At 45.3% G+C, this 25,654-nt stretch overlaps 1 protein-coding gene across 7 annotated transcripts in view; it reads left to right on the plus strand.

The window, feature by feature from the left end:
• The first annotated feature begins 11,488 nt into the window (after window positions 1-11,488).
• Window positions 11,489-25,654, plus strand: part of C2H21orf62 (chromosome 2 C21orf62 homolog) — a 40,793-nt gene continuing 26,627 nt past the window's right edge. For 2 of the 7 annotated variants that reach the window (XM_056559472.1, XM_056559467.1), the window contains exons 1-2: window positions 16,261-16,403; window positions 22,463-22,511. The gene's annotated coding sequence lies outside the window, so the exon portion shown is untranslated. Of the gene's footprint in view, window positions 11,633-11,734; window positions 12,033-16,260; window positions 16,404-18,480; window positions 18,959-19,787; window positions 20,222-22,462; window positions 22,512-25,654 lie in introns of those variants that run through there. The other 5 variants (XM_056559466.1, XM_056559469.1, XM_056559468.1 and 2 more) reach the window with 5 other exon arrangements.

A 25,654-nucleotide genomic window follows, 5' to 3' on the forward strand; every position in this document is an offset into this window, starting at 1 on the left:
TCAAGGTCTTGTAGGTCTCCCCCAGGGCATGAACTTCCACCGTGCGGGTGATCCTTGCAGAATGACCTGATTTAATTAATTTGATCTGGACCTTCCCTTGAGGCCTCCACACACAACACACCTGAACCCGATGTTGCTCAGACTTAGCACTAGGCTCAACTGGGGCAACTCCTCCCCCCACTACACTATATGGGGAAGAATTTAGGGGTTCCCATTGGCAGACAGGGTACACTGCTCTCTCTTAAGAGTATAGTAACACATTTAACATACATCAGAATAACAATAACAAGATAATTTATAAAAATATATTAATTCCTTAACAATGTGCAAAACATAATTTATACCAGGTTCAGTTTCTCAGTGGGCCCAACGACTATGCCACAGGGCTGCCCAAAGCAGTCCTAAGCCACAGGACAGCCATTGTGCTGGGACACCACATATACATTCAAATATTAGGGCAAAGGGGTGATATCATTCAGGGTAGTACGATTATGAAGTTCTTAATAACACCCCCTTAGCCTAATATTCCCACCCTTTTTTTTTGCAATATAGTTGTAGTGTTCCTGCTACAATCCCTAAAATTTTTGTTGTGTAGCTGTGAGAGAACTTTCTGCAAACTACAGAAATTTGTTTGTGGTAGGGAGTTTATTTGCAAAACCGTTTTGTGCATTGCATTAGCATACACTGAGGTAACTAAGATAAGGGTTTAAATATACATTTACTGTTGTATCAGCTGAATGATGCCTTGGTCACATGATGCTCCCTAGCCTATGTTTCTGCACAGAAACTTCTAGAAGGGCTGTGAGCAGAGTCCCTAGTCCTGCTTCCTCTCCCAGTAGAGGGGTGGATACAAAAACTAGTTTATGGCTGACATACACTTAGGTGTAAATAGTGTTACATCTAGGTTTAACCCCTTAAGGACCAAGCCCATTTTGACCTTAAAGGACATCTGCAGTGATATAACACTTAACCCCTATCCACAGGATGGGAGATAGGTGTTTGATCGCGGTGGGTCCAACCGCTGGGACCCCCCATGATCTCCCAAACGGAGGCCCGCTGTGCGCCGGCTAATGCGCGTAGCCGGAAGAAGCACTTTATTTAGTGCGAAAAGGAGCTTGTTGCCGCTTGTACCCCCCGCTCCTTCCCTCTCCCCTATGTTCTATTGTGAGTATTTTATGCAATAAAGCAAGAAGACGAATATGGTGAGTGGCCGGTTTTTCTTTTCTTCATACAAATGCTAATGCGCGTAGCGTCGACCTCACTGAGCCCACTACCCATACATACTAATTTAGTTCTATGGGAGATGCGGGGATGCACGAACGCTGCATCCCCGCCTCTCCCATAGAACTACATAGAGGCGTGGCTCCGTGCAGGAGATCGTAGGGGGTCCCAGCGTTCCGACCCCCCATGATGTGGATAGGAGATAAGTGTTATATCACTGCAGATGTCTTTTAAGGACCAGGCCAATTTTCGTTTTTGCATTCTCGTTTTTCCTCCTCCACTTCTAAAAATTATAACGCTTTCAATTTTGCACCTACATACCCATATAAGGGCTTGTTTTTTGTGCCACCAATTATACATTGTAATGACATCAATCATTTAATAAGAAAATCTACTGCAAAACCAAAAAAGATATATTCGTAAGGTGAAATTAAAAATAAAAATGCCATTTTGTATATTTTGGGGGCTTCCGTTTCTACACAGTGCAATTTTCATATGAATGACACAATCTCTTTATTCTGTGGGTCCATACAGTCACAAGGATACCTAATTTACATGCACTAAAATGTGTATGTTTAAAATTGTCATCTTCTGATCCCTATAACCTTTTTATTTTTCCGCATAAGGGGCTATATGAGGGCTAAATTTTTATACCATGGTCTGTAGTTTTTATCGGTACCATTTTTGTTTTGATGGGACTTTTTGATCGGTTTTATTAGTTTTTTTTTCATGGTATATGAAGTGACCAAAAATGCACAATTTTGGACTTTGGTATTTTTTTACATGTACACCATCAACCATGCGGTTTAGCTAACCTCATAATTTAATAGTTGAGACATTTACTCATGTGGAGATACCACATATGATTATTTTTATTGCATTATTTTATTTAAAAAATGGGAAAAGGGGGGTGATTCAAACTTTAATAGGGAAGGTTAATTCATTTTAGTAACTTCTTTTTACACTTTTTTTTTTAGCCCTAAAAAAACTGCAGGTGGGGTCATGGATGTAAAATTCCCAGATGGTAAAGACGGTCTCCCCCCTTCCATCACATAGTTGGTTTGCAATATTGAGGTCGAAGGGATCCCCATTTCTACAGTGCTCAGTGAATGAGTCAGGTTTTGCACACCTGAAGAAGGGGGCTATGCCATGCAATCTTTTAATTGCTTACACTGATCAATGCTATGCCATAGCATAGCATTGACAGTGTTCTCAGCGCTTTGCTGCTCTAGCCTGCTGAGCAGGCTTAGAGCAGCAGATCGCCGAACGGACGACAAGGAGGCAGGTGAGGACCCTCCTGTGGTCCAGTAAACTGATCGGGACATCGCGATTTTGTCCGCTGAGCTGCCGGGTGTCACGATGCCGGCTGGCAGGTAGTGGATCCTCTGTGCCAGAGAGGGATTGGCGAGGACCGCGCTAGTGGACCGGTTCTAAGTCACTACTGGTTTTCACCAGAGCCCGCCGCAAAGCGGGATGGTCTTGCTGCGGCGGTAGTGACCAGGTCGTATCCACTAGCAACGGGTCACCTCTCTGACTGCTGATGATAGGCGAGGTACAAGGGAGTAGACAGAAGCAAGGTCGGACGTAGCAGAAGGTCGGGGGCAGGCGGCAAGGTTCGTAGTCAGGGTGGATAGCAGAAGTTCTGGTACACAGGCTTTAGACACACAATACGCTTTCACTAGGCACAAGGGCAACAAGATCCGGCAAGGGAGTGCATGGGAGGAGGTTAGATATAGTCAGGGACCAGGTGGAAGCCAATTAAGCAAATTGGGCCAGGCACCAATCATTGGTGCACTGGCCCTTTAAGTCTCAGGGAGCTGGCGCGCGCGCGCCCTAGAGAGCGGAGCCGCGCGCGCCAGCACATGACAGCAGGGGACGGGAACGGGTAAGTGACCTGGGACGCGATTCGCGAGCGGGCGCGTCCCACTGTGCGAATCGCGTCCCCAACGGCCATGACAGTGCAGCGCTCCCGGTCAGCGGGACTGACCGGGGAGCTGCAGGGAGAAAGACGCCGTGAGCGCTCCGGGGAGGAGCGGGGACCCGGAGCACTAGGCGTAACAGTACCCCCCCCCCTTAGGTCTCCCCTTTTTTTTGTCCGGTGACTGCCTCCCCTGGGATGAGGACACCGGGATGGAATGGATGGTTTCCTCAATGGCAGGCAGTACAGCAGGAGTAGGAATGGGGAGGGAGGGCAGAGGGTGAAGCTTGGCACGGGGCAGGGGGACACAAGGACGGGAGCCATGAGGGGACACAGAGGCTTGCCTGAAGGGACTGGGAGGGGGGGAGAGGCATTTTCTGTGGCAGGCAGAGTCCCTAACGACTTTAGGGGGACCGGATACAGGAGGAACCACAGGGTCACGGCAGGGAGTACTGGGAACTGGTTTAAGGCAGTCCTTGGAACAAGAGGGACCCCAACTCTTGATCCCCCCAGTGGACCAGTCCAGGGTTGGGGAATGGTGTAGAAGCCAGGGTAGTCCAAGGAGAACTTCGGAAGTGCAATTGGGAAGGACAAAAAATTCAATTTTCTCGTGATGAGGTCCGATGCACATTAGGAGGGGCTCCGTGCGGTAACGCACGGTGCAATCCAACCTGGCTCCGTTGACCGCAGAAATGTGGAGTGGCTTGACAAGACGGGTCACCGGAATGCGGAATTTATTCACCAAGGACTCCCGAATAAAATTCCCAGAAGCACCAGAGTCCAGGCAGGCCACGGCTGAGAGGGAAGAGCTGGCTGAAGTAGAAATCCGTACAGGCACCGTGAGACGTGGAGAAGCCGACTTAGCATCCAGAGACGCCACACCCACGAGAGCTGGGTGCGAGCGTGCGTTTCCCAGACGTGGAGGACGGATAGGGCAATCCACCAAAAAATGTTCGGTACTGGCACAGTACAGACAAAGATTCTCTTCCTTACGGCGATTCCTCTCTTCCAGGGTCAGGCGAGACCGATCCACTTGCATGGCTTCCTCGGCGGGAGGCCTAGGCGCAGATTGCAGTGGAGACTGTGGGAGAGGTGTCCAGAGATCTAAGTCTTTTTCCTGGCGGAGCTCTTGATGTCTCTCAGAAAAACGCATGTCAATGCGAGTGGCAAGATGAATGAGTTCATGTAGATTAGCAGGAGTTTCTCGTGCGGCCAGAACATCTTTAATGTTGCTGGATAGGCCTTTTTTAAAGGTCGCGCAGAGGGCCTCATTATTCCAGGAAAGTTCAGAAGCAAGAGTACGGAATTGTATGGCGTACTCGCCAACGGAAGAATTACCCTGGACCAGGTTCAGCAGGGCAGTCTCAGCAGAAGAGGCTCGGGCAGGTTCCTCAAAGACACTTCGAATTTCCGAGAAGAAGGAGTGTACAGAGGCAGTGACGGGGTCATTGCGGTCCCAGAGCGGTGTGGCCCATGACAGAGCTTTTCCAGACAGAAGGCTGACTACGAAAGCCACCTTAGACCTTTCAGTAGGAAACTGGTCCGACATCATCTCCAAGTGCAGAGAACATTGCGAAAGGAAGCCACGGCAAAACTTAGAGTCCCCATTAAATTTGTCCGGCAAGGACAGGCGGAGGCTAGGAGTGGCCACTCGCTGCGGAAGGGGTGCAGGAGCTGGCGGAGGAGATGATTGCTGCTGAAGTTGCGACTGAAGTTGCTGCACAATGGTGAATACTTCCGACAGCTGGTGGGTTAGATGGGCGATCTGTCGGGATTGCTGGGCGACCACCGTGGTGATATCAGAGATATAAGGCAGAGGGACGTCAGCGGGATCCATGGCCGGATCTACTGTCACGATGCCGGCTGGCAGGTAGTGGATCCTCTGTGCCAGAGAGGGATTGGCGAGGACCGCGCTAGTGGACCGGTTCTAAGTCACTACTGGTTTTCACCAGAGCCCGCCGCAAAGCGGGATGGTCTTGCTGCGGCGGTAGTGACCAGGTCGTATCCACTAGCAACGGGTCACCTCTCTGACTGCTGATGATAGGCGAGGTACAAGGGAGTAGACAGAAGCAAGGTCGGACGTAGCAGAAGGTCGGGGGCAGGCGGCAAGGTTCGTAGTCAGGGTGGATAGCAGAAGTTCTGGTACACAGGCTTTAGACACACAATACGCTTTCACTAGGCACAAGGGCAACAAGATCCGGCAAGGGAGTGCATGGGAGGAGGTTAGATATAGTCAGGGACCAGGTGGAAGCCAATTAAGCAAATTGGGCCAGGCACCAATCATTGGTGCACTGGCCCTTTAAGTCTCAGGGAGCTGGCGCGCGCGCGCCCTAGAGAGCGGAGCCGCGCGCGCCAGCACATGACAGCAGGGGACGGGAACGGGTAAGTGACCTGGGACGCGATTCGCGAGCGGGCGCGTCCCACTGTGCGAATCGCGTCCCCAACGGCCATGACAGTGCAGCGCTCCCGGTCAGCGGGACTGACCGGGGAGCTGCAGGGAGAAAGACGCCGTGAGCGCTCCGGGGAGGAGCGGGGACCCGGAGCGCTAGGCGTAACACCGGGATAGTTTCACTTTCATTTTAGACGTGGCATTAGCTGTGGGTCCTGGCTGCCAGTAGGAACCGGGACCCGCTGCGTTTAACCCGTTGTCCACTGGTGAGAATGATTTAAGCCCCGTAAATGGGACCAGGGTGTATATGACCGCCCTTGGTTTTTAAGTACAAGGGCTCGAGGGTGTACCTGTACGCCTTTGGTCCTGAACAGGTTAATCCTTTACAAGATAGAACCTGCTACAAACAAGAGGCTTTCCTGTTCCAGTCCACGCTGTGAGGATAATGGGGGGAGATTTATCAAAACCTTTGCAGAGGAAAAGTTGACCCATTGCCCATTGCAACCAATCAGATTGCTTCTTTCATTTTTCAGAGGCCTTTTCAAAAATGAAAGAAGCAATCTGATTGGTTGCTATGGGCAACTCAGCAACTTTTCCTCTGGGCAGGTTTTGATCAATCTCCCCCAATGTGTTTACAGTCTTCAGCTCAAGGAGGAAGTTGTGTCTTAGTCAGAGGAGAATAACACTGAACAAGGGACCCTCTGTATACACTAATCTCTTCAGTGATCTATGGTCGGAGTTGGTGCTGGGTGGCTACCACATCATCAAAAGTTACCTTTAATGGGACAGTTACCAAATATTTATTCATCTGCACCAAAGACTGTAACATGTAATGCTGTGCTTAAACTGCACTGTATTTGGATTTGCACAGAAATTTCAGTAAATTTAAGTAAAGCATTCAAGTTGTTTTCACAAAATCCTAATTTCATTTCTGGGATAATTCCGTTGATGAGAATTGATGGACAACCAGGGGAAAATCAGGTTAGCCACACTATCCGTGACAAATTTTAAGAACTACTAATCATCCCTGTAGGTACCACAAAATTCCCGCCCATCTGATTATTCAATGGCACGTACAGATAGTCAAACAAATTCCTATATCTTTGCAATTTAGGGTGTAGCAAAAAAATAAATAAAGACACTGTTGGAATAGGTATCAGGCTATGACATATATTTTTTTTAATTCTGTGGTATCCCGGTACCGTACCTTGTTTCTGTGTATCGGTAGGATCCTCCTAGTGGGAAAACCCCTTGTCACCTCTTCCTTCTTTAATTTTATATGTTTGGTGTGTATAATATGTATATCATTTATAGATATGTATAGTACTTCCAGGACCTTAGGTCACATGGATACTAAGCCTGCTGTTAGGTTAAGGACCTTTCAGGTCACGTGAGTGGGTCACATTATGTACCACAATGCTTTGTGAAAGGACTGACAGCTGGTGGGAACCAATAAGCTTTGAGCCTGCCCCCTTGCCATATAAGGACGCTGTATCCAATCCTCGCTCTCTTGGTTCCTGTACTGCAAAGCAGTAACATTTCTCTTGGGTTCCGGACTATCAGAGAGAGAGAAGCTCCGTGCATACCTGCAAAACAAATCTAGGCGTGAAGCCTGTTAACTTCAGCCGAATGCAAAACCGTGAGTTCAACTAAACTCAATCCTAAATCTACGTGACTACTGAACCTAAAACCAAACCCTAAATTCAGTTTAACAGCGTAAAGCAAGCCTCAGAGCTTATTCCCTACAAGGTCCCAACCAACTGTGAGGAACCTAAAGTCCGGTCCTATGTAAAGACTGTTACTACTGTTAACCTGCATAAACATTGCAGTAAAGTTATTTCCAGTTTACTAAACCTCCGGTTGTGGACAATCCTTTATTCCTCCCTATCGTTCCTGGGACGGGTGGCGGTATATATATATATACTGAGGAAGAACCCGCACCCTGGCGTCACGACAGTTAAGGGTTAATCAAACACCCTTTCATCACTGCACAGCTACACCCTACCTACCCTAAATCCCCACAAGCTCACCACAATACATTTGTTGGGACTGATCACAGGTCCTCTTTAAAGTAAAAGGAAGACTGATGCAGCAAGCAATTGCAAAAAAAAAAAGGAAAGAATCTTTTTAACGATTACAAGCTCGTTACCGGTGCTTGTTCACAATGTACTTCACATTTTTAGCACAGAAAACATGGACCAAACATCCTCCTCCACCGTACAGCATAGATCCTGCTAGACCTGGAAGCACAGCTCCTAATAATTGAACGCACCACTTGGTCCTTCTGTTTCTGCCACACAGGATAATGACACCTCTGATTTGCCACCGTGTAACTGAAGTGTCGAAACAGACTTCAGTATGTAAATTAATTTAAAGTGTAGTGCCCCAGTACCAGTGCTCCAGCTACCATCCTAAAACATTTGTTGTCTGAGAGTCAAAAGCTTTTTCTTAATGCATCAATGTGTATCAGGTACTAGATAATTCATGCAAATGTGTTTATGATCATTGCAGAATGTGTATAACATACACTGAGGTTTCACAACGTGTAAAGGGTTATCATTCTTGCATTTACTGTATACAGAAGAATAATGCTTTGGTCACATGACACTTCTAGAATTAGAGAGAAGATGGCACCTAAGGCCGGGTTCACACTGGTTTGTAGTGTACGGGAACCGGATACCGCTGGGGGGAGCAGAAACCGGGCGCTCCTGTATCCCAGCTGGATCCGGCCCAAACCCCATTCATTTCAATGAGCCGACCGGAGTCAAACGCCGACTCCGGTCGGCTAATTTTTGCCCCTTATACGGTTTTCTGACCAGACCTAAAACCACAGCAAGTCGTAAGTTCTACCAAAGCTACTGCTTTTAATTAGAATTGTACCAGAAGTTTAAGTAAAGTTGTACAAGTTGTTTTACAGAATCCCAGTGTCCAGAGGTCTCATTCCTGCACTTTGCATATGGTAACAGCTTCCTAGACAAACAGCAGGGGTCTCATGGGAACGCCAAGATAGCTACACCGTCCTGCCACTACTATTGGGCGCGAATATTTGCATTTTGAATTTTTATCAAGAATATTCGCTATATATTTGAAATTACGAATATTCACTTTTTTTCCACATATGCGCATATTCCTTCTTTTCACTTGTGGGCCAATTAGAATAATGCAAATACACTCGTCAGAGGTTATCAACAACATCCCTAGCAACCAATAGTAAAGTTGCCCACCCCCTCACTGTTTTCTTCCTCGAATACGTGAATATAGGACGAATATTTGTCTATATATTCGTGAAATATCACAAATTCGAATATGGGCAATGCCGCTCATCACTACCTCCCATGTGACACATCAGCTAAAGCATAACAACCCCCAGCTAGCCTGCATCTCACACAGCGCCTCACCACAGATCTCCACTGATGAAAAACTGCTGACTGGTCTCTATGACAAGTCAGAACTTTTTTAAAGAGACAGAAATACTTTCATTATTTTTATAAGGCCATTCCAGCTGCACAGTCCTCTCTATCCCCTCCCTGCACTCATCTCTATGAACAGTGCATTGAGCAAACAGGTACTTACAGCCAGGACAACGTTGGAGCCTGGAAAACAATAGTGCCAGATAGTGAAGCAAAATGTAATCGTGCCCCTCACGGTCAAAGTACCCCTGTAATGCTCCCCACATTAATATTGCTATGGTCATAATTAATATGATGCACAGTCACTTGTATATTTGACACACAATACAGATTGCCCTTGAACTGTTATGTGTTTTTAAAAAAAATTGCACTATATTAGCATTGGATATATTCCATGCAACACAGGAGTGTATTAAGTTCTAGGCAAGATGCCAAGTGCAATACTCAAACAAGTGCTGCAAACAATAACAAATCGCCCCAACATGGCCACACAACTAAAAAAGAAATACTTAATCAATAAGCTCCCCAAAGAGAGTCTTAACGGGGTACTCCCCTGGAAAACATTTTTTTTTTTAATCAACTGGTGCCAGAAAGTTAAACAGATTTGTAAATTACTTCTATTTAAAAATCTTAATCCTTCCAGTACTTATCATCTGCTGTATGCTCCACAGGAAATTCTTTTTCTTTAGGAATTTATTTTCTGTCTGACCACAGTACTCTCTGCTGACACCTCTGTCCATTTTAGGAACTGTCTGGAATAGGAGAGGTTTACTAAGGGGATTTCCTCCTACTCTGGACAGGTCCTAAAATGGACAGAGGTGTCAGTAGAGAGCACTGTGGTCAGACAGAAAGGAAATTCAAAAAGAAAAAGAACTTCCTGTGGAGCATACAACAGCTGGTAAGTACTGGAAGGATTAAGATTTTTAAATAGAAGTTATTTACAAATCTGTTTAACTTTCTGGCACCAGTTGATTTAAAAAAAAATTTTTTCCAGGGGAGTACCCCTTTAATATAGAAAAGGATACATCTAAGAGTCCCTAGTAATGGGGCCTAGCAGCTCTGCCAACTCTAATTCAGAAGGGGCAATATTGTCTCCAGACTATTGTCTCTCAGTTTTGGTGCAGTGGCACTGCCACAATGGAGTTGGTGCAGAAAAGGAAGGCCAAAATTGTAGGTTATTTGGTGCTGTAATGCCATAACAGAGGTGGCTGCATTTTATAGCCAGATTGGAAGTTGCAGTGGGGACAGAGGCGGTTTTAGCATCCCTAAATGAGCCCATCTGGAGTTGCATATCCCACCAGTTCTCTTCCCAATTTGTTGATCTGGAGGGTTTGTAGGGCCACTGTTTTGGATCCCGGGGTGATGTAGTGGCAGCAGACCATTTTCCTTTTTTGTCCATAGCATAAGTATAATCTACAATCTCTCCTGGTATCAGGTTGTGCATCTTAAGAGTAGTGATGAGCGGCATAGGCCATATTCGAATTCGCGATATTTCGCAAATATATAGACGAAAATTCGCATATTCGCTATATTCAGTTTTTTTTTTGCGAATATTGAGCCCTCCCTTCTTTAATGGTATAGTGAACTATGACTAGTGCATTAAAGGGGTACTCCGGTGAAAACCTTTTTTCTTTTAAATCAACTGGTGGCAGAAAGTTAAACATATTTGTAAATTACTTCTATAAAAAAAAATCTTAATCCTTCCAGTACTTATTAGCTGCTGAATGTTACAGAGGAAATTCCTTTCTTTTTGGAACACTGATGACATCACGAACACAGTGCTCTCTGCTGACATCTCTGTCCATTTTAGCAACCATGCATAGCAGATGTATGCTAAGGGCAGCATGGTGGCTCAGTGGTTAGCACTGCTGCCTTGCAGTGCTGGGGACTTGGGTTCAAATCCCACTAAGGACAACAGTAAATAAAGCATTATTATTATTATAATAACGTCAGCAGAGAGAACTGTGGTCGTGATGTCATCAGAGAGCATTCCAAAAAGAAAAGAATTTCCTCTGTAGTATTCAGCAGCTAATAAATACAGGAAGGATTAAGATTTTTTAATAGAAGTAATTTACAAATATGTTTAACTTTCTGCCACCAGTTGATTTAAAAGAAAAAAGGTTTTCACCGGAGTACCCCTTTAACTCTGTGATTTTTTTGCCCATCAAAACCAATAGTCTCATTGAGGTCTATGGGGATCTCACAGCATGTAAAACAGTTAAATAAGCAGGACTGTCTCAGCAGCACAGTGGAATGAGAGACCACCACTGGTTTGAGTCCCAGGGTGGGACAGAGTGTTACAGTGTTGTGGTTTAACTTTACTTTCCTGGAAAAGTTTCTGAGTTGCCCATAGCAACCAATTAGATTGCTTCTTTCATTTTGCAGAGGCCTTTTCAAAAATGAAAGAAGCACTCTGATTGGTTGCTATGGGCAACTCAGAAACTTTTCCTCTGGACAGGTTTTGATAAATCTATACCTCTATGGGGGAGATTTATCAAAACCAGTGTAGAGGAAGAGTTGCACAGTTGCCCATAGCAACCAATCAGAGTGCTTCTTTCATGGATCCTGCAATGCTCCCAACCATCACCACATGACGAGAGGGCACTGTAGCAGGATTTCAAGGAAAAGTTTTGAGGACTTCTCTCATCTGTGGCTCGTCCCCCAGTAGCCATTCATGGAGAAGTGGATTGACAGGTAAGCATTTACCACCCGCTCTGTGGGTAGAGGTAGGGCGGTCAGGCCACCGATGCAGGGGCACCTGAGGTGGCAGTCTTGCGCTGGGACAGAGTCCTCTGGGGTAGTGTTGGTGAAGGAGCCGGAAAAGGCCAGGTCAGCCAAGGACCCCCAGGTGTTCTACATATCTGGTGAGATGCCCAGCAAGGTCATTGTTCTGGGCATTATCACTGGTGGTGGGGTCCCAGCTGACTGTGGTGTTGACAACCATCTTTCGTTGCTGTTCGGCAGAGGTGTCACCAGGTATAGCTGCTAGGGGGGCACCTTAGCAAGACCATCCACCAGATGGCTTTGGGGACTGACAACAGTCAGGTTCAAGTATGGAGGCCTTGTGGTGAGCGCTAGAGTGAGCATAGAGATGGTAAGTGTTTTTTTTTTTACATTTGTGCTGCAGAGGTAGCTATTATTGGGGCTACTTATAACATACCTACCTAGAAACTATGGGGGAGCTACCTACTACTTACCTTGATATCATTGGGGGCTACCTACCTAGCTAATATTGAGTAATATGAGAAACCTTCCACCTATCTTATGGGGGATACTTATTTAGCTAATATGGGGGTCTTCCTACCTACCTAGCTAATATGAGTGGACAGCCTAACAAAAATTAGGAGCTAGCTATCTAAAGGGATGTTTATTTACATTGCATACCTACCTACCTAATGGGGACCTTCCTAACTATAAAATGGGGAGTCTAGCTATCTACCAGATAGGATTCTAAGAGTCTACTAGTGATGAGCGGCAGGGGCCATATTCGAATATGCGATATTTCACGAATATATGGGCGAAAATTTGCATATGTTTGTCCTCTTTTTTTTCCCCATGTGAAAATTCGTAATGAAATTTGCATAGTGCGCATGCGCAGTTATATCTTTCACCTAAAAGAAGGGAGGGATCACTGTCCAGTCTGGAAGTGCCGATATTCACATAAATATTCGCATAAATATTCGCATAAATTCGTATTAAAAAAAACACACGAATATTCGTTATTACGAATATATATTACTATAATCTAAATATTCATGAAATCACGAAGTGCCCATATTCGAGGTAAAAATTTGCATTTCTAATATTCGCGCTCAACACTAGTGTCTACTCCATAAAGGGTCTCTAAAAGAAAAGAGACTTGGATGAATGTCTGACAAAAGAAAAGAAAACGTCTCTGATCAGAGAAGACGCCACCTGTGAGTTAGTGAATGTAACTGTACTGTAATGTCTATATGGTCACTGTATGGGGGGAATATTGGTTATATTAGTTATTATATTAATGCTTTTATACAGTTTATACTCGAGTATAAGCTGAGTTTTTCAGCACGCTCCCCTTGGCTGAAAACGCCCCCCTCGGCTTATACTCGAGTGAACTCTCCGCCTGTCAATCCCTTCTCAGTGGTCTTCAACCTGTGGACCTCCAGATGTTTGAAAACTACAACTCCCATGGCTGTCCGGGCATGCTGGGAGTTGTAGTTTTGAAACATCTGGAGGTCCGCAGGTTGAAGACCACTGCGGGCCTTTGTCATCATCCAGCCCACCCTTTAGTTTTCTACTCACCTCCCCTCGGTGGGAAGGAAGGGTGAGCTGGTCCGGGCCATCTATGTTGCAGGGACCGTCCGGTGGGGAGGGTTAGTCGTTCCGGGCTGTCTATTTTCACCGGTAGGCCCTCTTCTCCTCTCCAGGCCGGCCCCGGACTAGTGACGTTGCCTTGACACAGTGTCCATGCGCAGCAGACGTCCCTGCGCATGAACGTCCCTGTGCGTCGTCGTCAAGGCAACGTCACTAGTCTGGGGCCAGCCCGGAGAGGAGAAGAGGGTCTCCCGGTGAAAATGGACAGCCCAGAACGACTAACCCTCCCCACCGGACGGTCCCTGCAACATAGATGGCCCGGACCAGCTCACCCTTCCTTCCCACCGAGGGGAGGTGAGTAGAAAACTAAAGGGATGATGACGAAGGCCGCAGTGGTCTTCAACCTGCGGACCTCCAGATGTTTCAAAACTACAACTCCCAGCATGCCCGGACAGCCAATGGCTGTCCGGGAATGCTGGGAGTAGTAGTTTTGCAACATCTGGAGGTCCGCAGGTTGTAGACCACTGATGAAGGGATTGACAGGCGTTGATGATGAAGGGGGGGGATTATGACGGGGGTCATGATGACGGGGGTCGGGATGATGAAAGGGGGGGGGATGATGACGGGGGTAATGATGACGGGGGTCGGGATGAGGAAAGGGGGGGATGATGAGAGGGTGATGATGACGGGGGTGAAAATGACAAGGTAATGATGACGGGGGTGTTAATGACGGTGGTCTGGATGATGACAGGGGGGATGATGTATTTCCCACCCTAGGCTTATAGTCGAGTCAATAACTTTTCCAGGGTTTTTGGGGTGAAATTAGGGGCCTCGGCTAATATTCGGGTCGGCTTCTACTCGAGTATATACAGTGGTCCCTCAACATACGATGGTAATTCGTTCCAAACGAGCCATCGTTTGTCGAATCCATCGTATGTTGAGGGATTCGTGCAATGTAAAGTATAGGACGCTGTACTACTACTCACCTGTCCCCGCCGCTCGAGATGGTGTCACCGCCGCACCCGATGGTGACCCCGGGCCTCTGCTGGGCTCTCTGCTGTCTTCTCCGGTCCTCCGCTGTCTTCTCCGGTCCTTTTCTGTCTTCCACAAGGCCTTACTGGGCCTGCGTAGCGACGTTATTACGCTGCTGCGTACGCCATTCCTATTGGATGACGTGCGCAGCAGCACGTTGACGTCATCGGAGAGGGCCGGAAGACACCGGAAGACCAGCGCTGGACCCGGAGGGCACCCCGGAGCATCGTGGAGGGGTAAGTAATACTTACCGCACCACACGGGGAACATTGAGCTGCTATCCGGCAGCAGCTTAAGCATTTTGCACTGCCGCATAGCACTTAATGCGATGGCCCCGACATAAAAAAGCATTATATGTCGATGATGACATCGACATGCGATGGCCTCTGAAAGGCCATCGTATGTCGATTTGATATGTCGGGGCCATCGTAGGTCGGGGGGTCACTGTACGGTAATAGAAATGAACAGTAATTATTGATGTGTAACCCAGTCAGAACATGCCTATCTACACCACATAGCATTGTCTGGCTTCTCCAGCAAATGTATCATACTGGATATGAAATAGGATTAAGGAGGTGAAGCACAATATTTATGTGCACACCCTTTAAATAGGTTTAATACGTGGGCACGGCCTCATTCTTACACTAAGAAAGGAAGATGAAGGGGTTTCCTCTTTTGTAGTTATCTTATTCAAATAATGATTTACTCTTTAGTGATACCTTCAGCTACTAGAAATTACTGTACTGTACTCCTACAGAGCGGATCAGATAATGCTTGAACGGGAGCCAAGTCAGGCTGGAGAGTGGAGCAGCCTGAGAGCTGTATACATGGCACTAGTTATTACTGTGGAGCATGCCTAGTATGGAACGAGCTACTTATAGGATACTGTATAGTAATAAAAAATAAACAGAAACAAGATGTTCATTAATATAAAGACAGCACTGTGCACACTAACATTTTCTTGTCAGCCAAGCCAAAAAGTCATCGAAACAAATAGACAATATAAGTACAAAGATACAGTGGGGCAAAAAAGTATTTAATCAGCCACCAATTGTGCAAGTTCTCCCACTTAAAAAGATGAGAGAGGCCTGTAATTATCATCATAGGTATACCTCAACTATGAGAGATATAATGAGAAAAAAAATCCATAAAATCACATTTTTAAAGAATTTATTTGCAAATCATGGTGGAAAATAAGTATTTGGTCAATAACAAAACTTTATCTCAATACTTTGTTATATACCCTTTGTTGGCAATGACAGAGGTCAAATGTTTTCTGTAAGTCTTCACAAGGTTTTCACACACTGTTGCTGGTATTTTGGCCCATTCCTCCATGCAGATCTCCTCTAGAGCAGTGATGTTTTGGGGCTGTCGCTGGGCAACACAGACTTTCAACTCCCTTCAAAGATTTTCTATGGGGTCGAAATCTGGAGACTGACTAGGCGACTCCAGGACCTTGAAATGCTTCTTATGAAGACACTCCTTCGTTGCCCAGGCAGGATGTTTGGGATCATTATCATGCTGAAAGACTCGTTTCATCTTCTCGTTTCGCCACGTTTCATCTTCAATGCCCTTGCTCATGGAAGGAGGTTTTTGACTTAAAATCTCACGGTACATAGCCCCATTCATTCTTTCCTTTACACAGATCAGTCGTCCTGGTCCCTTTGCTGAAAAACAGCCCCAAAGCATGATGTTTCCACCCCCATGCTTCAAAGTAGGTATGATGTTCTTTGGATGCAACTCAGCATTCTTTCTCCTCCAAACATGACGAGTTGAGTTTTTACCAAAAAGTTCTACTTTGGTTTCATCTGACCATATGACATTCTCCCAATCCTCTTCTGGATAATCCAAATGTTCTCCAGCAAACTTCAGACAGGCCCGGACATGTACTGGCTTAAGCAGGGGGACACGTCTGGCACTGCATGATTTGAGTCCCTGGCGGTGTAGTGTGTTACTGATGGTAGCCTTTGTTACTTTGGTCCCAGCTCTCAGCAGGTCATTCACTAGGTCCCTCCGGGTGGTTCTGAGATTTTTGCTCACCATTCTTGTGATCATTTTGACACCACGGGGTGAGATCTTGCATGGAGCCCCAGATCGAGGGAGATTATCAGTGGTCAGTGATGACTCCACCAGCAGAACAGTGAGTACAGCTCACAGAGTATAATGAAGCATAAGAAACGTAATGTATTTACAAAGTTACATAGGGGGTTCATAAAAGCAGCCTTATATTCATCATTACAAGGCTATGTTCACACGGTGGAATTTTCATGCGGAATTCTGCAGAAAAATTCCTTACAGACATTTCGCTGCAGCAGAGTCTGCTGCACTGTCCACATGGCAGAACTTCCGTGCCAGATGTTTCTGGTGTGGAAATTCATATTCCGGAATCCGCAGAAAGAAGAGACATGTCTATTCTTTCTGCAGAGTCTGCACGGAAATGCTTTGCCGTCTATGAGACAGAGCATTTTCGAGTGGTCTGCCGGCACTCTGCTGTCAGTGGAATGTCTGCACAGAAATTTTCCATGCGGACATTTCACCATCTGAACATAGTCCATGCTTGTTTCCTCTCCAGCGGAATGAGTCGGGGTCAGAGAACTTTACAAGCATGAGCATTTGTTTTATTAATCAAAGGGGTTGTAAAGGATTAGAATAACACATATACAACACACCTAAAAAGTGTCTGTTCCACAGGTTCCATCTTATGGATGGGCCCAAGGACCATCAGCCCCGCAGCACTTGCCCAGCTTGCTATTACTTTGGTATTACAGTGTAAATCCATAACCTTTAGTGCTGATATTTGTAGTATTATATTATGCTTGTTACATTACTATGTAGCCATACAATGGGCACTACACAACTATTGAAAGTTTTGTTGGTTATAAATGCGGCTTTTCACATGACTATAGAAGAGGTGGCTGACAGACCCGCGCACCTCCCCAATCCTTCATGGGGTTAAGAAAATTTGTAATTAGCTATTCTTTGTTTAGAGAGAGTGAAATCCACTAGACGGGATTAGCTCTTTGTCTTGCTGAATTTTCCCACAGCCTTGTCTTATTGCCGCATTCTAAAAGTTTCCACACCGGTCACAATACCCAGTCCACAACCCCTGCACCGCCACCGAGACGGGGCCACTCTGCCTCCAAAATATGTACTTGGGAATCAATTGCCACATTAAGAGGGGGATTAAGAAATGGGAGGGGGGGGGGGTAATATTTGCTGGGCCAAAAATACTGAGATCACTATGAAATGAATAAAAGTTTAATCTGAATACCAGACATAGCTGCATTTATAACTGGAATCCTCATTCATGCCTGTGTACATCATATACTTTGTATCATAGAACTATCTACCTACCTACATTTTCTACCTGGGAGATAAAGTGACTTGACAAGGTCACCAGCAGATGACACAGGGCTCGGTGCCTCCATTCACAGTCACGAGTCTTGACCTCTGAACTGACTCTCTGAACCTGGTTTCACCCCATCTGTGTCTTCCCCATGTATACACAGCCTGTCAGGTTTTATTACAAATGTCAGATATTTCTATGTTCTTTTACTGATTTATAAAACAATGTTTTGTCTGATGAATCTTTTTTTATTCTATAGTCTGTAAATAGCGAACCTGATGTATTCTGTAATCCGCCACATTGCTACGGTGAGAGTTATGTGGGTCTTATATATCTATCCCATCTTACTTTTTTCCTCCTATCTATCTCATATCTATCTATCTAGTGTAGAAAAACAGCAAGCTACGTTTCGACTGCTTGAAAAAGACTGGGTGAGCTGGTCAAAACATAGCTTAGACGCGTTTTTTTTTTTTGCCATGAAATAAAGTCCCAAGATTTTTTCACCAACCTTGCGTTCTGTGGGAAGATGCCTAATGCTGTCTAAAGTGGAGAACCCCTGACCCAGGCTCCAGAACCTGCATGCACCAACTACACCTATTAAAAGGAAAAAGGATGTGCTGTTTTTCTACACTATCTATATCCATCTACCTCATATCTATCTGTGGGGAGGTTGTGATGGAGAGCAGATGTTATTACCCTAGGGGCAGATGGCATTAACCCCTTGTATTCATGACGCCAGGGCGTAGTTATCCTCTACACCACCCGAGGTATAACCGCTGGTTCCAGGGCTAGGCGCAGGGCAAATAATTAATGCAGAGTTACAGAGCAACGGCAGCTTTACTGAGGCAGACAGATGGAGTAGTCTTTACAGCTCAGTTAGGCCCAAGGAGATGACCAGTCACTTAGGAGACTTGTGGGCTCGCTGGGATTTGTAGTGGACTTGGACTGTATTATGCAGACCCACACTGACTTTAGCAGATTTGACTGACTTGACTATGACTGACTAGTCTTTACCCCTGTGACTGCTTACCCGGCTTTGACATTCACTTGGTTGGTGGAAGCGTGGCTGCGTGGCTAGGCCTTGGGTCTCTTCAGGACACCAGACACTCTCAGGTCTTGACCGTACTGTACTCAGCATGCACTAAGACTCGACTCTCTGAACTAGCTCCTCCCACTTAAACCTAGGACCCCACTATATAAAGGGGCAGCCATCTTAATTCAGTCTCTTTGCTACCAGCTCTTTGAGGTATGTGCTTATAGCTGTAACATCTAAGTCTTTGTTGAAGCAGCTACCAGAGATCTCAGGACAAGTGTTCAGCATCTGGAGACCACAAAGCTACAACTCTCCAGTAAGTCTACAAGTCTATGTCGGCTGTCACTACAACTAGTCAAGTCCTGCACATAGTACAATTCAAGTCTAATTACCAGTCAAGTCTAATTACAAGTCAAGTTAATTACAAGTATTGGTCCAGCAAGCTGCAAGGTCCTCTGGGTCCTGGTCACCTCTCTGGGAATTCTGGCCTTAGCTGTGAAGATAATTACATCTGTCTTCTATTCAGTAAAGCCTCCGTTTGACCATAACTGGTTGTGAACTCTTTATTCACTACTAGCCCGTGGGAGAGCGGAGAATCTGGGCATGTGGTGGTCCGGAACCCGAAATCCACACTGGCGTCACGAACACATAGGGGTTAATACCATCTGGTCCCACGACTCTCACCGCAACACTCGTGGTCCCGCCATTCAACACAGTGGTGCACCACATATCTATCTATCTCATAACTATCTATCTCATATCCATCTATCTATCTATCTCATATCTATCTATCTCATAACTATCTATCTCATATCTATCTTTCTATCTAGATAAAGCAAATATGATGCAGCACTCCACAGATAGCAAAGAAGGTGGTTTTATTCCATCATGTGCATAGACAACGTTTCACCAGTCTCACACTGGCTTTTTCAAGTGTGAGACTGGTGAAACGTTGTCTATGCACATGATGGAATAAAACCACCTTCTTTGCTATCTGTGGAGTGCTGCATCATATTTGCTTTATCTGGATTAAGGAACCGGAGGACCCATGTTCCAGATATGCGGGCACCCCGAATTTCTTTTCTACTCTGGATATTGGTAGTGCCGTTTTTATTTGCATTGTATCTATCTATCTTGCTAATATCTATCATCTATCTATCTCATATCTATCTATCCATCATCTATCTATCTATGTATATCTCTTTCTCCTCCCTCTCTACCTATACCTCTTCTCTTTATGAGCCCACTAGCCCCACATTCAGGCAGTGCTGCCCAGCGCCCAGTGTGTGCCCCGCCGCAGCAGCAGTGCCTAGTAATCATTAATCCCTCCACATCATTAGTCAGACAGGCATTTCAGAGACTGGTAAATTTTCCCAGCTCCTAAAGGGAGTGTTTCCCAGGAATGCAAAGTACAAATCAAATCTAAACACAGCCATTTATCAGAGAAAACATTGGAAGGTTCGCCTGGGCGATCAGCACTGCCCATTCCCCTGTGCCATGTGCAGCCTTTAGGACGGAAAGGCATTTCCAGGCTGAGAGAGGCTGGGACATGACTGCAGCTCCAAGCTGATATCTAAAGGTACGTCGGATGTCCAGTATGTGTATATGTACAACACGGGAGCGCAGCAGCATTCTGCAACCTGTAGCTTTCAAGCTGCCGCTGAACTGCAACCCCCAGCATTTCCTGACAGCAGCAGAATAGTGGGAGTTGTAGTCTTTTAACAGCTAGCAAGCTGCAAGTTGCAGACCTCTAATTGGTGTACAAATGCTATATTATAGACATCAGTAGTGCTGTCGCCTACAAACTCTGGACCTCCAGCTGTTGCACAACTACAACTTCCAGCATGCCCGGACAGCCGTTGGCTGTCCGGGCATGCAGGGAGTTGTAGTTTTGCAACATCTGGAGGTCCACAGCTTGGAGACCACTGATGTAGTGGAATGATATGCTATAATGAATAATACATTGATTCATCTATGTTTATGGATGTGGATCCAAACAGTACATATCTACTGTAGACCTAGGCCTAGCACCTGCCCAGCTGCTGTAGAACTACAAGTTCCATGTTTGGCTTATTTATATTGAGTGCTAAAAACTAATATAGCAAAGTTACCATGTGTCTTCTTGTATAAAGGGGTTGTCTAGGTTTGCCTCATTGAGCCCCATATGGACTCACTTTCAGGACCTGCGCTATATATATTTTTTCATTTGTCCTATAAGAAAGTTATGCACATATCCATAGACATACTGGATCAGACAGTGTTGCCAGGATGAGCATTGCCCAAGGGCCTAGAGCAGTGGTCTCCAAACTGTGGACCTCAAGATGTTGCCAAACACCCCAGACAGAGTGCTGGGAGTTGTAGTTTTTCAACAGCTGGGAGGGCCACAGTTTGGAGACCACTGGCCTAGGGGACTGCTACAGGGCCCAGAGAAGAGTGGGGCAGTTCAGCCAAGCCTATGGCCCCTACTTTATAGGCAACAGGCCCAATGGTCACACAGGAAGAGAAGAATAGGCACTGTCAAAGTCACTGGGGGAGATTTATCAAAACCTGTGGAGAGGCCCAGTTGCCCATAGCAACCAATCAGATTTCTTCTTTCATTTTTCAGAGGCCTTGTTAAGAATGTAAGAAACAATCTGATTGGTTGCTATGGGCAACTCTCCACAGGTTTTGAAAAATCTCCCCCACTGTCTCTGGATTTTGCAGTATAATGCATCAGGGATGAGGGAACAATAATGTCACTGAGATCTGCTCCTGGAGTTGTATGTTTTAATATTAATTGTCCTCCTGCTAAAGCTGTAGAAATGATGGAGTTAGGTTGCATGAAGGACAGGGCTTCCATAGCCCTTGGCACTAGTGGGTTCACACCCATCATCCAGCTTCCCTCCAAAATTTTAGGATCATCCATTGAGACTGGCCATGAATATTGAAATAAACTGGACTACCATGTGCTGCCAACCAACCGTGACTACTAGTGGAACTATCTGTAGTTATAGAGTATCAGTGCTTGGGTGCTGTGGGCCTACATTTAAGAGACTGCATAGTCACCAACTTTTTAAAAGCCAAGATCGAAACATTTAAAGGGGTACTCCACTGCTCAGCGTTTGGAACAAACGCTGTTCAGTGTTTGGAACAAACTGCTCCGAATGCTGGAGCCGGGAGCTCGTGACGTCATAGCCCTGCCCCCTCATGATGACACGCCCCGTCACCCTCAATGCAAGTCTATGGGAGGGGGCGTGCATAGACTTGCATTGGGGGGGGGGGGGGGCATGTCGTCATGAGGGGGCAGGGCTATGGCGTCACGAGCTCCCGGCTCCAGCATTCGGAGCAGTTTGTTCCAAACGCTGAACAGCGGAGTACCCCTTTAAGGCCACAGAACAGGCAAGATAATTTCCATAATGCCCACTTTTGGGCAGGTTTACAAAAAAATTGTCATGTGTACCCAATTTGAGGGTTTGTCTTAACAACATTGGGATTGTTGGCAAGTAAGAGATTGGTGTCATAGGACAACAAATAGGAAGATACGACCTTCAACTTTTCACCAACCAAAAAATCCAACAGTGCTGAATAAGAATATAGATTGTCATCTAACCTAAAGGCCCCCAACCCAGTCCTCAAATCTCACCAACAATGAAGGATTTGGATTTTTCCCTGAACTATTCCAACAGAGTAACTGAAAAAACATGGATTGTTGGTGCCTATGAGTTTGGGGATCACTGACCTAATCGATCTACAGTATATCTGAGAATATCTTGGGTATATTTTATTAGTGAAACCAATGTAATGTAACATTTCCTTCAATACCTGTTTTTTTTTCGTTCAGAATTACAGTGGAATCTCAGAGAAGTCTTCATCATTGCGATTTGGACAAGGTAGGTCCCATCCTATAGGAGAAGAAAGTGGGGGCAAGGGGAAGTATTGCACCTAGCTCTGATGCATGAAGTTCCACATAGGAAGACACCAACAGACAAGGAGGCACCCTCTTTTATCTCCAGACGACAAGCCTTATTTACCAGAGAAACTGTGGATCTGTAAAACTCAGGAACTGGTAGCAGCAGGAAAGGTTGGGAATTCAAAACAGGGTTAGATTCATTCCAAGAACAAAATAACATTAAAGGGGTACTCCGGTGGAAAACTTTTTTTTTTTTTTTTAATCAACTGGTGCCAGAAAGTTAAACAGATTTGTAATTTACTTCTATTAAAAAAAATCTTAATCCTTCCTGTACTTAGTAGCTGTGTGTTCCAAAAAGAAAATAATTTCCTCTGTAGTATTCAGCAGCTAATAAGTACTGGAAGGATTAAGATTTTTTAATAGAAATAATTTACAAATCTGTTTAACTTTCTGGCACCAGTTGATAAAAAAAAAAAAAAAAGTTTTCCACCGAAGTACCCCTTTAACCCCTTAAGGACGCAGGACGTAAATGTACGTCCTGGTGCGGTGGTACATAGAACAGATCAGTATTAGCAATCATGGTATTGCTATGAATAGTCCCCTATGGGGACTATTCAAGTGTAAAAAAAAATGTAAAAGTAAAAGTAAAAAAAATGTGAAAACTCCCCTCCCCCAATAAAAAAGTAAAACGTCCGTTTTTTCCTATTTTACCCCCAAAAAGCGTAAAAAATAAATTTTAGAGACATATTTGGTATCACCGCGTGCGTAAATGTCCAAACTATTAAAATAAAATGTTAATGATCCCGTACGGTGAACGGCGTGAACGAAAAAAAAAAAAAGGTCCACAATTGCTACTTTTTTAATACATTTTATTTAAAAAAATTATAAAAAATGTATTAAAAGTTTTTTATATGCAAATGTGGTATAAAAAAAAAGTACAGATCATGGCGCAAAAAATTAGCCCCCATACCGCCGCTTATACGGAAAAATAAAAAAGTTAGAGGTCATCAAAATAAAGGGATTATAAACGTACTAATTTGGTTAAAAAGTTTGTGATTTTTTTAAGCGCAACAATAATAGAAAAGTATATAATAATGGGTATCATTTTAATCGTATTGACCCTCAGAATTAAGAACACACGTCATTTTTACCATAAATTGTACGGCGTGAAAACGAAACCTTCCAAAATTAGCAAAATTGCGTTTTTCGTTTTAATTTCCCCACAAAAATAGTGTTTTTTGGTTGCGCCATACATTTTATGATATAATGAGTGATGTCATTACAAAGGACAACTGGTCGCGCAAAAAACAAGCCCTCATACTAGTTTGTGGATGAAAATATAAAAGAGTTATGATTTTTAGAAGGCGAGGAGGAAAAAATGAAAACGTAAAAATTTAATTGTCTGAGTCCTTAAGGCCAAAATGGGCTGAGTCCTTAAGGGGTTAATGCATATGTAGAAATATAGAATTCTTGTCTATGGTTGTCCACATCCCCTGCTCCTTCTTCCATCCATTCCACTTCCCTTCATCCATCTCCTCTGCTCCTTAGTTAAACTAGATAGACAATGTGTCTTTTTTTCAGCCGCATTATAACTATCACATGGTAGTAGGTGAGGACTCTTTTACAGACAATACATCATGGTCCATAACAATTTAATAAGTGCTCAGTTTCAGTGATATACTAAGCTGCAGCTGCATCCCCCTCCTCCCTCTTCCACCAAGTTATTTAGAAACTATAGATAAACTTTAGAATGAGAACCTTACAATGCAGCACTATTTTTGCTATCAAAACGTAGAAAGTTTTGACAGACCCCATTATAAATCAATCGGTCTATCAGTCCCCATTGGGATCCATAGCACAACTAGTGGTGTCAGGGGTTATCCTGGAATAGAAAAACAGAGCTGATTTCTTCAACATACAGCACCACACCTGTCCTCAGGTTGTGTGTGGTATTACGACTTTGCTCCATTTAAGGGGTACTCCGGTGGAAAACTTTTTTTTTTTAAATCAACTGGTGCCAGAAAGTTAAACAGATTTGTAAATCACTTCTATTAAAAAATCTCAGGGGAGGTGACGTCACGCCATGCCCCCTTCATTCATTTCTATGGGAGGGGGCATAATGGCCGCAACGCCCCCTCCCATAGACATGAATGGATGGGGCGTGGTGTGACGTCACGTCCCCGTCTCGGAAGCCCGGCGGTTTCTGAAACTGCAGACGCAGCTACGCATAGAATGCGGGCTACTGCAGGGAGATCGCGGGGGTTCCAGTGGCGGGCCCCCCGCGATCAGATATCTTATCTACTATCCTTTGTTTTTGCCCGGAATACCCCTTTAAAGGGGTACTCCGCCCCTGGCATCTTATCCCCTATCCAAAGGATAGGGGAAAAGATGTTAGATCGCCGCAGTCCCGCTGCTGGGGACCCCGGGGATCGCCGCTGTGGCACCCCGCTATCATTACTGCACAGAGCGAGTTCGCTCTGTGCGTAATGACGGGCGATACAGGGGCCGGAGCAGCGTGACGTCATGGCTCCGCCCCTCATGACATCACGGCCCGTCCCCTTAATGCAAGTCTATGGCAGGGGGCGTGACGACCACCACGCCCCCTCCCATAGACTTGTATTGAAAGGGGCGGGCCATGAAGTCACGAGGGGCGGAGCCATGCCGTAACGATGCTCCGGCCCCTGTATTGCCCGTCATTACGTGCAGAGCGATCTCGCTCTGTGCAGTAATGATAGCGGGGCGCTGCAGCGGCGATCCCCGGGGTCCCCAGCAGCGGGACCCCGGCGATCTGACATCTTATCCCCTATCCTGTGGATAGGGGATAAGATGTCTAGGGGCGGAGTACCCCTTTAAGAACTGTCCAGAGTAGGAGAAAATCCCCATAGCAAACATATGTTGCTCTGGTCAGTTCCTAAAATGGACAGAGATGTCAGCAGAGAGCACTGTGGTCATGATGTCAGCAGAGAGCTCTGTGTTCCAAAAAGAAAAGAATTTCCTCTGTAGTATTCAGCAGCTAATAAGTACTGGAAGGATTAAGATTTTTTAATAGAAGTAATTTACAAATCTGTTTAACTTTCTGGCACCAGTTGAATAAAATTTAAAAAAAGTTTTCCACCGGAGTAC

The sequence above is a fragment of the Hyla sarda genome, chromosome 2, assembly GCF_029499605.1.
Source record: "Hyla sarda isolate aHylSar1 chromosome 2, aHylSar1.hap1, whole genome shotgun sequence".
Lineage (NCBI taxonomy): Eukaryota > Metazoa > Chordata > Amphibia > Anura > Hylidae > Hyla > Hyla sarda.